This window comes from Hibiscus syriacus, unplaced genomic scaffold, assembly GCF_006381635.1.
Source record: "Hibiscus syriacus cultivar Baekdansim isolate YM2019G1 unplaced genomic scaffold, ASM638163v2 tig00110387_pilon, whole genome shotgun sequence".
Classification (NCBI taxonomy): domain Eukaryota; kingdom Viridiplantae; phylum Streptophyta; class Magnoliopsida; order Malvales; family Malvaceae; genus Hibiscus; species Hibiscus syriacus.
Window position 1 is genome coordinate 323,235 of NW_024062717.1, and position 14,243 is coordinate 337,477.

The 14,243-nt window shown below is 34.5% G+C and overlaps 1 pseudogene; it reads left to right on the top strand.

Moving 5' to 3' along the window:
• The first annotated feature begins 7,805 nt into the window (after nt 1–7,805).
• On the top strand, nt 7,806–9,151 carry LOC120122612 (annotated as a pseudogene).
• The last annotated feature ends 5,092 nt before the right edge of the window (nt 9,152–14,243 follow it).

Below are 14,243 nucleotides of genomic sequence, written 5' to 3' on the forward strand. Positions count from 1 at the left end.
ATCCAGAAGTGCAAGGTAGAAGAGAAAGGGATGAAGGTCCAAAACTCGAAAGTCATCAATTCAACGGATAATGCCTGCGAAGAACATAAGAGGCAAAAGAATGAAAAAAGTAAATTTAATGGCCTCCGTGAATGTAATTGGGGACTGGCCCGTGGGTTTGAGAATGGATATGGCAGATGTAGCCAAGAAGGCACCTCAAACTGCTTCAACAGAGGATTTCTACGAAAAACCTAAGGCGCAAGATGATCGGAAAAGAAATCCAAGTAAAGGAGCTTACATGGATGTAATCCCAGATTTGCCCGTGGGTTTAAGAATCAGTGGGACAGACGCAACTTCAACACCTATATCAGATTTCCTGAAAGCAAGAGGATTTCTAGGCAGCTCAAGAGGCTTGATGAATATTACGCCAATCAAAGCTACAATATGTGTTCGGTATCCAACCAAAACTATCACCACCGAGGAAAATCGTTTTGGATCTAAATTTGGGCCCAATTTCCAGCAACCAGGAAAAGAAATGCTGATAAATCACGAAGAAGCGGGATTTTCCCAAGAAAATGATCCGAATGAAGCAGAAATTGATGCGTCTGAGAGTACATCAAAAAGAGCCCCGACAAGTGACACAAATGAGGAGTGGGGAGCCAGTCTAGATGAAAGCCCTAATCCAACTAGTGGGGCACCCAAATGAGGCCTTATTCCATTTCGTGACATCTTGTTTGAATTTGTTTTTTGAATTTTCTCGTATTTAGAACTTATTTTTGAACTCTTTTTGGATATTTAAATGAATTTATGTTGAATGTTGAAACAAATTTACAACTTGAAGTTCTTTGAATATCAACTGAATTCAAAAACTCTATAAATGATCGGTGTTACAAATCTTTGACATTATGACATAATGACATTTGATTTTACCCCCAAAGACACACTCGAACACCATACCCTTTTCTTATAGCCTTTTTCCTCTCACGAGATAATAAAAAGAGGATTGGTATTTAGATGTGCATAAGTGCGAACAACATGGGCATCTTTTGCATACAACATTACTATACTTTTATTGAGGACGTTCAGTGATGATAATGATCTTCACAGATGGAATAGTCGAGTAAGTGAATCTAGTTTAGGTCAGTTGCTTGGAAATTGAACTCTAAAAATGAGATTCCTTGACTTTCAAAAACACCTAGACTATAACATGTTCTCCTTAACAAACTTAAGAAATTGGATCCATATACCCATATTATAATATTATATATATACAATAAAGCTTGGTTGTCCCTCTAGAGTAATTGGTTAAACGCCCCGGCCTTATGGATAATATTCGGCTAACCTGATAAAGGTGATTATATACAATAAAGCTTGAACTGTCCCTCTAAAGCAATTGGTTAAATTCCCCGACTTTATGGATAAGATTCAGCTAACCTGATAAAAGTGTTTACGTATTGAGCTATCCCTCTAGAGCAATTGGTTAAACACCCCGGCTTTATGGATTCAGCTAGCCAGACAATGTCAAATTTAAATAAGGAGTTTCGGTAAAATGGACTAAGGGAGTTAGAGAACACCTGTTATTGTCAATTTCACACGAGCACTCAAGAATTTCATTTTTAGACCAATATTTCTGCACTACCTTTGTTAGAGGAGCTTACAAAACTTGAACAAATGGAAGATCTTAGAGGACCGAAATAAAAGGTCTATTAATTGATCATGCTAGTTGCGTCATTTTGTCCGTACCCAATTAAAATGCCAAACAAAAAAAAGCATGTTGCGATATTTCAAAAAAAAATGACATTTTTGGGTTACCGAAACCTTAGAAAAGAGGGCAACCTAGAATCAACTCATTCATTTAAACATTTGTCAAAGAGCTGTAACTCTGAAAGCATGAAAAGAGCTATTGATTCCTTTAATATACTTTGAACTCATGTTTATAATTTGATTCAACTGCGAATAATATTTTACAGAATTTTTATCATTTTCCCTTCTAAAACAAGAAAAAGGAGAAAACATTTTCAAACAGGACAGTCTCAAATGTGAAAAGTCCCGGAAGCTGTTAAGGCTCATTTTGCCTCTATTGAAGAAAGAATGAACAATACCAAAATTCGATCATTTCTCATTTCTGAAAACAATCAGTCTGAGAGACCATATAACACTTGAGAAGAAAATGGGGCATGGTCGATCCTATGGATAGTACCAGCAGACAAAACTGAGGCTCCATCCAAGGAAAAACAGAATTAATTCATGTTGCATGCATCTTAGACATACTTAAGAACATCGCATCTATCATTTTTAGCATACATGTTTTTTTGCAGGTTTTTTAGTCAAGTCTCAACTTCAAGACGAAAGATACTCGATTCAAAAGCATAATCGTAAATGGATGGTGGTAGCTCAACTTCACAGCGAGAGGCCAACTGAATGTCAACAAACAACTTTCTAATTTCAGAGTCAATTTCAACTTCACATTGAAGGGTATTGAGCTCGAAATGACACTATTTTCTCGAGAGTAGATTTCAACATCACGACGAAGGATATCTAGCTCGAAGCCAAACTTCACAATAAAGGGGTCATCCATGGTTTCAACTTCACAACGAATGGAATCGTGTCTACCCACAACATACAATACTTGGATTTCAACTTTACGACGAAGGATATTCAATTCAAGGCTCAACTTCACGATGAATGGGCCATTCGTGATTTCAACTCCACGACGAAGGATATCGTACCCACAAATCCACGATTTCAACTCCACGACAGAGGATATCATGCCATTTGAGGCTCAACTTCACGACGAAGGGGCTTCCCAATTTCAGAGCCAATTTCAACTTCACAGCGAAGGATATTGTACTCAAGACAACACAAGCTCAACTTCACAATGAAGGGGTGACTGATTGTCAACAAACAACTTTTCAGTTTCATTCAGAGTCAATTTCAACTTTACAACGAAGGATATTAGACTCGAGATAGCACAAGCTCAACTTCACAGCGAAGGGGCGGCTGGCTGTCAATAAACAATTTCCCAGTTCCAGAACCAATTTCAACTTCACGGCGAAGGATATTGGACTCGGAACAACACAACTTGGATATCAACTCCACGATGAAGGATATCCAATTCCAGGCTCAACTTCATGACGAAGGGGCCACCCGCGGTTTCAACTTCACGATGAAGGGAATCGTACACACAAGCAACATCCATCTCTAGATTAGATTTCAACTTCACGACGAAGAATATCCAACTCAAAGAATGAGTGTCCGTCAATAAAATTTCCAATTTCAGAGCCAATTTAAACTTCACGGCGAAAGATATTGGACTCGAAACAATACAACTTACATTGGATTTCAACTTCACTACGAAGGATATCCAGTTCTAGGCTAAATTTCACAGCGAAGGGGCCATCCACGATTTCAACTTCACAAAGAAGGATATCGTGCCCAATGAAGTGATTTAGTGTCACAGTAAACATGTCATCCACAGATTTGACTTCCTTAAGTCAATGATTACAGCTTCTGAAAGGATTTCTTCAACAAGCATGAACAAATAGATTATCGACCGCCTTTTAGATTGTTTCTCTCGAAACAAGGGGTCGTCTCTCTTAAGACTAATTTACTCAAAACAAAGTTTTGTCTCTCTTGAGACAGTTTCTTTTAGAACTAAATTTTGTCTCTCTTGAGACAATTTCTATTAAACAAATTTTGTCTCTCTTGAGACAATTTCCCTTGAAACAAAATCTTTGAATTTGTTTTCCTTTAAACAAATTTTGTCTCTCTTGAGACAGTTTCTTTAGAACTAAATTTTGTCTCTTGAGACATTTTCTCGTAAAACAAATTTTGTCTCTCTTGAGACAGTTTCCCTTGAAACAAAATCTTTGAATCTGTTTTCCTTTAAACAAATTTTGTCTCTCTTGAGACAGTTTCTTTTAGAACTAAATTTTATCTCTCTTGAGACATTTTCTCGTAAAACAAATTTTGTCTCTATTGAGACAGTTTCTCTTGAAACAAAATCTCCGAATCTGGTTTCCTTGAAACAAATTTCGTCTCCCTTGAGGCAATTTCTTTTGGAACCAAATTTTGTCTCTCTTGAGACATTTTCCCTTGAAACAAAACCTTTGAATATGTTTTCCATTAAACAAATTTCGCCTCACTCGAGACAATTTCTTTTGAGACAGTTTCTCTTGAAACACAAAAAAAAACCTTTGAAAATGTTTCTCTTGAAACACAAAACCTTCGAGTTCAGTTACGCTCAGCTCAAAGGCACATCAGTTGCAGTATAGCTTAAGTCAAGAAAAGCTATTTGTCAACGAAGACCTTTCGAGTTCGATCACATTCAGCTTGAGTGCCTATCAACCACTTGGTAAAGTCAAAGAATTATTTTCCAGTCGAATTTTCAAACCAAGGTCTTTAAATCGAGAAGAAGACCAGAGTTGATTATAATTTGGAAACAAGAAGCCACATTCCGATTCAAATTCTGAACTACGGCTTCAATTCCATTTCAAGATAGACTCAACTTCACGACGGAGGAGTCATTTACAACTCAATTCGATAGTGAGTTATTCTTCAACTCCACCGAACGAAAATTTGTGTCTTTTTATCTTTGTCCTATTTTTCGTTCCACGAAAAAGAACAAAGAGGGCAGCTGTTGACACATATTTTCATCCGATCATGTTATATGGCATTTACGTTATATGTTATTTGTAGGATATAGTATATATGTGTTATATTAAAGAACATATGCATATTATATATTATAATTATATAACACATATTACACACATATTAATTGGGTACTATTTATTTATAATACAGGCCCAAATAACTGCTACATCAGCAGCCCACTACAAGCATACGAGTGCAGCCCACCATGTAGACCCAATTCCCAATTATCCAATAGTAGGTTAGGGTTTCCAGGAACCCTAAACCAATCTCATCCAGCACCTTTTTTTGGTCAACCTCACGTCTTCCTCTCCAAATTTCACGGCACACGTCTCTCGCCTCCAAGTCCCGAACCGTCCGACGCTCATCACCGACAACCAAAACAAGAGAATTCGTTTCATTAGGACTTTGTTAAAATAGAATTTTCGTAGACTATAAATAAGTGTAATACCCATTCGAATGAGGGATGGACACACAAGATATCACGTACGATTACACAGAGAGAGATCGTGAGAGTCACACAAAACTCAAAAGGTTGTAAAAGCATTCGAAGCATTTCTTTTCGAAGAGAAATAAAGGGTATTTTTCTTTTTTTACCTTTGTTTTTAATTCGGTTCCCTTGCACTGCTTGCATGCCATTATTGTTGAGTTTTTGAACCATCAAGGAAATCATTCGACCGAGGAACAAAAGGGAGGCCCTTCGTTTTTTCAAAACTTTTTTTAGATCTACACTTTCTCAAGGCGATTTTTGAAAAACTATATTGGTTTTTAAAGAGAAAATTCAAAGAGCTTTAAAAAAATCAAAAAAAAAAATCGAGGTTCGTCGCCGATGACTGGCTACCGGCAGTGCGACATATCGTCGGATTCTGGAAAGTTGCGATAGTGTTCTTCATTTTTGAAGAACACCAAGAGAGAAAAAGATAATTTGGGGAAGGGGCTCACAGTTTTCAAATGAGGAAATGAGAAATTTTAAAAAATTTTGAGTTTTATATAAGACCCATGAACCCAATTTGGCCCGCGTGTTGACCCGATTGGTGCCCTGACCAGCGTGTTTCTGCTGTAAAGAGGGTTAATACCCATTTTGGTCACTCCTTCTTCCTAAGCCTTTATTTCACTCCTAATTTCTTCTAAAATCAATCCCCAATTCTATTTTCCGTTCAATTTGGTCCCTTCACGTTTTATTATTTCCCCCCTCTTATTTTTATTTAAATAGTGCATTTATCATTATTTATATTCAATTATATATTTTATTATTTATTATTCTCATTTTCTTTTATTTATTATTATTATTACTTCTTTCAATATTTTAATTTATATATATATATATATATATATATCACTATTATATTTTAAGTATGTACATATACCTTTAATATTTTTGTTATTATTATATTTTCACTTGTTTTCTCATTTTATTATTGTTATTATCATTATTATTTTTTCTTCACAATATATTATATTTATCTTTTTACCTTATTTTTTTTCTTTGATATTCATTTTTTTTCCTTGTCTTCTGTTACTGATTGTATATAAATTGTTACCATTTCATTTGTTATTTTATGTTTTTTTTATTCCTATTTCTATTTTTATTTTATTTTTTATCCTTTTTATTTTCTTTCTTTTTGTCTTCATGCCGAATCCTTTATTTCCTTATCACTCCCTATTTTATTTATTTCATTTTTCTAACACGATTCTTGACTTTCTAAGGAATATTCTCAATCGATCAAAGGTAAGTAACTGGGATCCATTTTTTACCTTTTAATTTAAATTTACAACTTTCTTAATATAAGACAACTGGAAATTACACAGTACCGAAAGGGTAGTTCAAGGGTGCTAACCCTTCCTGACTGTAACTGACTCCCGAATCTGACACATCTTTGGTAAAGCGCAGATCAGGTAAGAAATAAGGTGTCTGATCAACCCATTTGCTTAAAAATAAATGATCGGTGGAGACTCCAATTCGTTTAATCCAAATCGAAGCCAATTCCCCTGGCCCAACCGAAAGATGACTCCGACAAATTATGTAAATAAATGATAGTTTAAAATGGAAAATATTATAGTTAATTGCATCATGTCCCAAAACTATAACTCTAATTTAAATTGATCCTAAATTTTTGAACGTTTCAATTTTATACTTAAACTATGACTAGCATTCTAAATTAGTCCTCAAACTTTTGAACATTTCAATTTCATCCCCCACTATGACCTCATTATAAATTGGTCCCCAAAATTTTTGGAACATTCCAATTTCATCCCAAACTATGTGTATCTATCACATTCCTTGTTAATAAAATCGTTAGGAAAAATTATATTATTAAATGTTTGAAGAAAAAACAAAACTTAGGTTGAAATTATGATTGGAACTAATTACGTATTTGGATAAATTTGGGGATAAAATTGGAAAATTCAAAAGTTTGGGGACCAATTTAGAAAGAGGGTCATAATTTAGGGATGAAATTGGAATGTTCAAAAGTTTGAGGACTAATTTAGAATAAGAGTTATAGTTTGTGGATAAAATTAAAATATTAAAAAATTTAGGGACCGATTTAAAAATGAGAATCATAATTTGGGGACAGATGCAATTAACTCAAAATATTATAATAAAATAATATGGGAATAACGAGACTCCAACGGTCAACAGATGTCAAGATTAAGCTTAAGGGAGCAGTTAATCTAGAAACAATAATATAAAGGAATAAGCTACAGAGTTCAAAGTAGCCTCTAAATTAATCCAAGAGCAATGTCAAAAATAGTAATCAAGCAAGGGATAAACATATGAGGTGCAAACGAGGCTAGTTAGCCCTAACTACTCATACATAATGTAGTATGACATACAAGTATGTTTCGAATTCAGAATAAATTGATATACAAATATGGATGGACATGCTTATTTGGTGTTATACAAATTCTTCTACATAACATTTAAAGCTTACTATACATCTTTAAACTTTCTAAATTTTTTAATTTCCCCCCTGACGTATCCCACAATTTTTAATTTCAATTGACTGCTGGTGCATTCAATTCAAACTTGTTATTCAAATAATAAAAGAATTATTTGCTTTTTCCTTTTGTAGATGGGCCACTTTGACTGGCATCCATCCATACGAGAAGGCCGAGGCAACAAGGGGACCATCTCCCACAATTATTCTAGACTAATCCCATAACTTCTCCTCTCTTCTTCAGCTAAGCTGCTGGCTCTTCCTTTCTGAGTGTCTGCCACTGCAAATCCTCAAGATTTTGGGTGTTTGTTCCATGGAAGAAGGTGAAGTGACAATACCTCATTTATTTAGATGTCCAATCAGCCTGGACTTGTTCACGGATCCTGTCACTCTATGTACAGGCCAAACCTACGATAGATGGAGCATACAAAAATGGTTAGCCGCTGGTAATCTCACATGTCCTGTTACAATGCAAAAGCTCCACGATCCATCTCTTGTACCGAACCATAATCTTCGTCATCTGATTCAACAATGGAGTCAATTGGGTCACCGGTTAGACCCTGGTTACTTCACAACGACCCTTTATTCTCCTTCAACACTCACTTGCATCTCCTTCATCAACCTTCCTAGAGAAACTACAAGCACTGCAAAGGATCAGGACCTAACCGATGAAACACCGTCTACAGTTTCCTTTTTGATCGAATGGGTTTCTTGCCTTTGCTTTTGGAACAGGTTTTCGAAATGGTAGACCCTGGATTCTCCCAAGACTATGTCAACTTCGTGGAGCAAGGGCTTGCTTGTGTTCTTAGGTTGATTCCCTTTGGAGAAATGGGGTGTTTGAATATGCTTAAAGAAGGGTCAAAGTTGGAAACTTTCGTGGTTCTGTTCGAGCATGGCAGTGTGATGATGAAGCAAGCTTGTGCCATATTGTGGGGCTAATTTCATCATCCTTTGCAACAAGGGAGCTCTGTGGAATGATTGGAACAAACCAGAGATTGTTGAATATGATCACCTGTGTTGTGAAGCAAAACAGTGAGATATCGGAGGCTGGAATCCAAGCCATTTCAGCAATGTGTTGCTTGGAATCAAACAGGGAAAAACTGGTCCAACAGGGCCTAATCGATGGGCTGTGACATATATATGGAACTCGGAGAGGAAGGAGAGAAGCTTGGCAGCAATGGCGATGGCGAGAATAGAGCAGGTTCTGGGGTACGGGAGAGCGAAAGAGGCGCTGATAAAGAATCCGAACGGCGTGAAAGCAGTGGTGAAGATGGTGTTCAGGGTGTCGGAGCAGGAAGGGAGTGAAAGCGCGGTGAACTCGTTGATGAAGTTGTGTGAGGAATCATCAGAAGCGAGGGAAAAAGCAATAGTGGGTGGAGCTTTGACGCAGTTGCTGTTGCTTCTGCAGAGCCAGTGTAGTGGTAGGACCAAAACAAAGGCCACTACATTGCTCAAGCTGCTATGAATCATGATCCATGTGGACAAAACCATGTGTTCTTTTAGGACAATTCATGTTTGTGTTGGTGGTATTTTATTTATATCATATGTATATGACCCAGTATGGTGTTGTATTGGGTAGGTTCCCTCTTCCCCTTAATGCACAAAACGTTCAAATAATAATATTGAACAATCTGCCCTTTGTTTAAAGTTATAATGACAAAAAATATTCTCAAAGATTAAATAGTTATTATAGTTTTTAGTTCTTTTTTTAGTATTTTGGTTCTCAATGTATCATTTTGAGGTAAAAAAGTTCATTCTTAGATGGAAATATTTTGTCAACAAACAATTGAAGCGATATCTGTTCAAAGACTCTCAACTATCAAATTGATAATGAACACTCATACCTCTGTTAGTGCTCGAACCTATGACATGTAGGGAGAATAACGAGTCCCTTTACCATTGAGATCAATTGGCTCATGCAACATTTTTACCTCAAAATGAACCGTTGATGACAAAATACTTTAAAAAAGGAAAATAATAATAACTAAAGTAACTATTTAATCAAACATTAAGAACTTTTTTACCCTAAAATAAAATATTTTGAGTTAAAATACTCTAAAAAAAATATGAGTCAAAATGGTTATTAATCGTACGTTAGAAAAATTTTAAACATTATAACTTGTTTAAATTCACCGATCCTGCCATTAACGGTAACATTAATTTCGTTTAAGAAAACAAATAATTTAATCTTGAATTTTTGTTTTTTTTATTAAGCTAAGGTGATTACATAGTATTTGTTCTAAGTATTCTCAATAATTTGACAATGAATGTTCAATTACTCCTGCAGTCGCTGGTGTCGGACTCATGACCTCTGAATAACAACTATTTCTTTAACCACTAAGGTAAATTGATTCATGCATCTTGAAATTTTGTTTTAAATTAATGTTTGATGTATTAAACGTATAATTTTCTTATTTTTATTGATGTAATATTTTATTTTTTAGAAATAATGGATCTTAAGTTCATCAATGGCAGTCTTTAGTCTCCCAAGCTTTATGGAATTTCAAAGAGAGATATAAATGTGGAAGGCAGGTAACATGTTAGCAAATGGGTGCAAACTCGATCCCCACAACTGTTTTTCTTTATTTAATTTATACAGAGAAACATCGATCAGTTCATCGTATAAAATGGTAAACTATTTATGACCACTTAATTATTGTTCCTTTTATTTTGATCACTGATCTTTTGATTTTTTTTCAATTATACCACCTAACTATTTCTATGGTTCAATCAAGCTACTTGACGTGGTTCTTACAACATTGGTATAATTACATATTTATTCATCATTGTTTATACATTATATCAATTTCGTCCTAATTTTAAATTAATTCAATAAATTTAGTTTTTCAATAAGATTATGATATATGTCACCATCTAGTTAGGAGATTTTTCTCCTTAATTTTAACTTGTTTAATTTAATTTTTTTGTTCCAATTAGATGACGATACATCCATCATCTGATCGAAGGAAAATAAATTTAACAAAGAAGTGTGGGTGACAAGTTTCAAACTTAAGTCTCCAAGAAGGGTTCAAATATGGGTGTAGACACCCATTTATGTTCGGATTATAAATATTATATTATAATTATTACTATTATATTTTATTATTATTATTATTGTAATAATTATTAAATAAAATTATAATAATTATTATTAGTATTATATTAATATTATATATGTTTTTATTATTTTTCAAGCCAAACCCGGTTCCCATTACAATTGAAGCCCAACGAGTCTTGGAGCCCAGTTACAAGGGATCATCCACGCCATGCCTGTAACATCCGCAATACCGGGTTAGTGATTAAATTGAAAAGTTTCAGAATTTGGTGATCAATTTAGGGAAAAATTGAAAAGTTTAGGGATTTAAAGTGTATATTTTGATAGTGGATTAAATGGTAATTATGGAAGAATTGAAAGGGTGTTATGGTATTTTATGTAAAAGATAATTATCTCTATTTAAAGAGATAAGCTGATGGGTGAGGAAGTATCTGGAAATCTACTTTCTTCTTCCTTCTTCTTCCCGTTGGTTTACTTCATAAAGGTGAGTTTAATTTCAGCCTCTTAATTCTTGAATTTATAAATTAGTTTTGATTCTTTGGGTATTAAATAAGCTTAAGGAAAGCTTATTTGGGATTTAAACAATAAGATAAAGGAATTAAGAGGAATTTGTAATATGAGTTTTAAGATGAAATTTGATATGGTATGGTTGTTGAAGTTTTATGGATGAATTTGACTTGTCATCAATCTAATTAAGAGATTGGAGTGATAGAATTGGAATTAGAACACATTGAAAATTTGGTATGATTCTTGAATCTCATATGGAAGATAGGATTTTGAGGTTTAAGATGAAATAAATGAATATATATGGTTTAAGTATGTGTACTAGAGTTAAGAATGAAAAGGGATGATATATGAAGTGTTTGAGAGAAATGAAGTAATTTTCGGGCTAAAATATGATTTCTAGGCAAGGGGAATCAGTACCCATTCAAGGGGAACTGATACCCCTTCAAACGAACAACATTTCCAGAATGCAGAGGGGAACCGATACCCCCACAGGAGGGAACCGATTCCCCCCTAAAGGAAAATGCGAATATTGGTTTAATAAGTTCGTTTAAGTTGCTAGTATCCAATTACAAGGTGTAGGTATCTAATGATTGCCTCAAAATGTACATGTATGTAGATTCTACGCATAAAGCAATTCCGAAACGTTTGGCAAGTAAGATCGATCAAGGAAGATAACAGATCGATATTGACTAGTGAGGCCAGGTGAGTGCATTTTAGTTTATAGGATTATAAGGAATTGGACTTGTGATAAGTCTATTTTCAATATTTATTGTGTATGGATTATTGATTATAATGATGTGAATGACAGAAAAGGTATGTATACTTGATTATATGAAATGATATGTGCTTAGATGTGCTATGTGATTTATGTGATATGCCATATGGGAAATTAGAGTGTGAACTTTAGGAAGGGATATATGATGTATATATGAACATATGTGAACAAAATAAGCACATGCATGTTTACATGAATACATGAGAAATAATATAGGTAATATGATATGAATCTATGACTACGTGAGAAATAATATATGTCTATGAGAAGACATAAGAACAAAGTATAAGCTATGTGATATATGAATATGATTCATATGAAAAGTGACATGTATTACATGAAAGTAAACTACGCGATTATATGCACATGTGAATGTGAATCACATGGAAATGTTCTACGTGTAAGTGAATTATGTAAAATAGCAATGATTTATATGATAACAAGAGAAAGGATATAAATTACATGAGTCATATGGTAAAGACTTATGAATCTATAGGAAAATGTTATGGGAACTATGTGATGATAAGTTATGAGAAAATATTTATATAGGTAACAGCTATGTGAAATGAAATTAAGTAATATATGAAACTAGAATATAATGAATGTGAAATAAGTGATTAGGTAAACTGTGAGAAGTTATAGGCATTGTTATTCGAAGTATATGAAAGTATGTATGGATAATTGTATAAGTTTATAGGTTATACTAGTGCTATGTGATATACTTAGTGTATGAGAATCATATGAGAATAAGAGATGACAATGAGTTACATGCCAGATGAACACAAGAGAAGTGTTATAAGCTACGTGATAGATGATTATGAAATCATACGAAAGTGAAATGTACATGTGAATATGTGAAGTGATATGAATATAATGCCCATGTTATGATACGAGAGCTATAGGTATAGTTGGCATGCCAAGAGTCGAGGGTTTACCTATGTCTTTCGAGACATATGGATAGTTTACCGAGGATCTTTATGACCTCTGGACAGTTTACCGAGGATCTTTATGACCTCTGGACAGTTACCGAGGATCTTTATGACCTCTGGACAGTTACCGGGGTCTTGGTGACCTCTGGATAGGTCCTTCGGGACATTTATATGAGCTGTGGTGACAGCATAGTGGTGCACAACCTCAATAGACTCACATATCTACAGTTCTCACAGGTGCACATGGGCTAATAAGAGATAACATTGAATGTAATGTATAAGATATATGTGAAGTATATACTTATGGTGATATGTCATGTGTTGCTTGAATTATAATGATGTTGATAAAGATAATAATATACATGGGCAATGCAATTGGAAGACAAACGAAAAGTGAAAGTAATACAAGAAGATATGTTGCGTGTGTGTATGACATGATTATATATATTGTTATCGTGCAATAGATACATGCATATTGAAATGTCATGATTCAATGGTATGAATGCACGTTCATGAATTATTGTTATATGTTTAATTATTGCCTCACTAAGTCAACGACTTAGCGTGTGATTGTTTCACACGTAGGTTTCGAGAAGAATAAAGAGTAATGCGGAGCAAGACAGGTCAGTTCTCCTTACCAAATGTCAGATCAGAAAATATATGTACTGTTTACAGAGTGTAGTTTGGCATGTAGTCTAAAGATATAAATGGTATGAACTCTGATATCTGTGGTAAACGTTTGAAATAATTTAAATGTTATCAAAGTTTTTAAATTACTCACTATTTTATACGAATAAATGTTTGAAAAGTTAATGTGACACTTCGGACTCGTATCCGGGTCGGATACGGGTTGGGGGTGTTACATTTAATGGTATCAAAGCTAAGGTTTAGCCGATTCTCGGCATAAACCGAAGTCCAAAGTGTCATAAAAGGTGTACATGCCAACATAGATTGAAGAATTTCTGATCTGATTGTGTAAGGAGTATGTTGTCTTGCTAATAGAATAAGAATAGTTTAATACAGTAGAAATCCGATCGTGATAATTTCGAAGTAAGTAAAAGGTGATATTCCTGATTGTGATAGCTATTCACTTGCCCTGGCCAGGCAGGATGAAGAGCGGACACCTCAGGAAATGCCTAGTAAGATCAAAAGTTGATTTCAGAAAGCTGAAATCATATCTGAATAATGATAGAAAGTTTTCATCGTTTGGAATCAGAAACACGATATAGAGTAGTTTTGTTATTATGTGGATAAGATAGAATATGGTGAACAAGTGTCACCATAAGAAGGTTAAAAAGATCTAAAGACGTGATGAGTACGTATAGAAGAACTAAAGGATAAGTGCATCAGTGACAAGTGTATAAGATGTATAAAGTCAGAGCTTACGAGTTTGAAACGAAGTGATA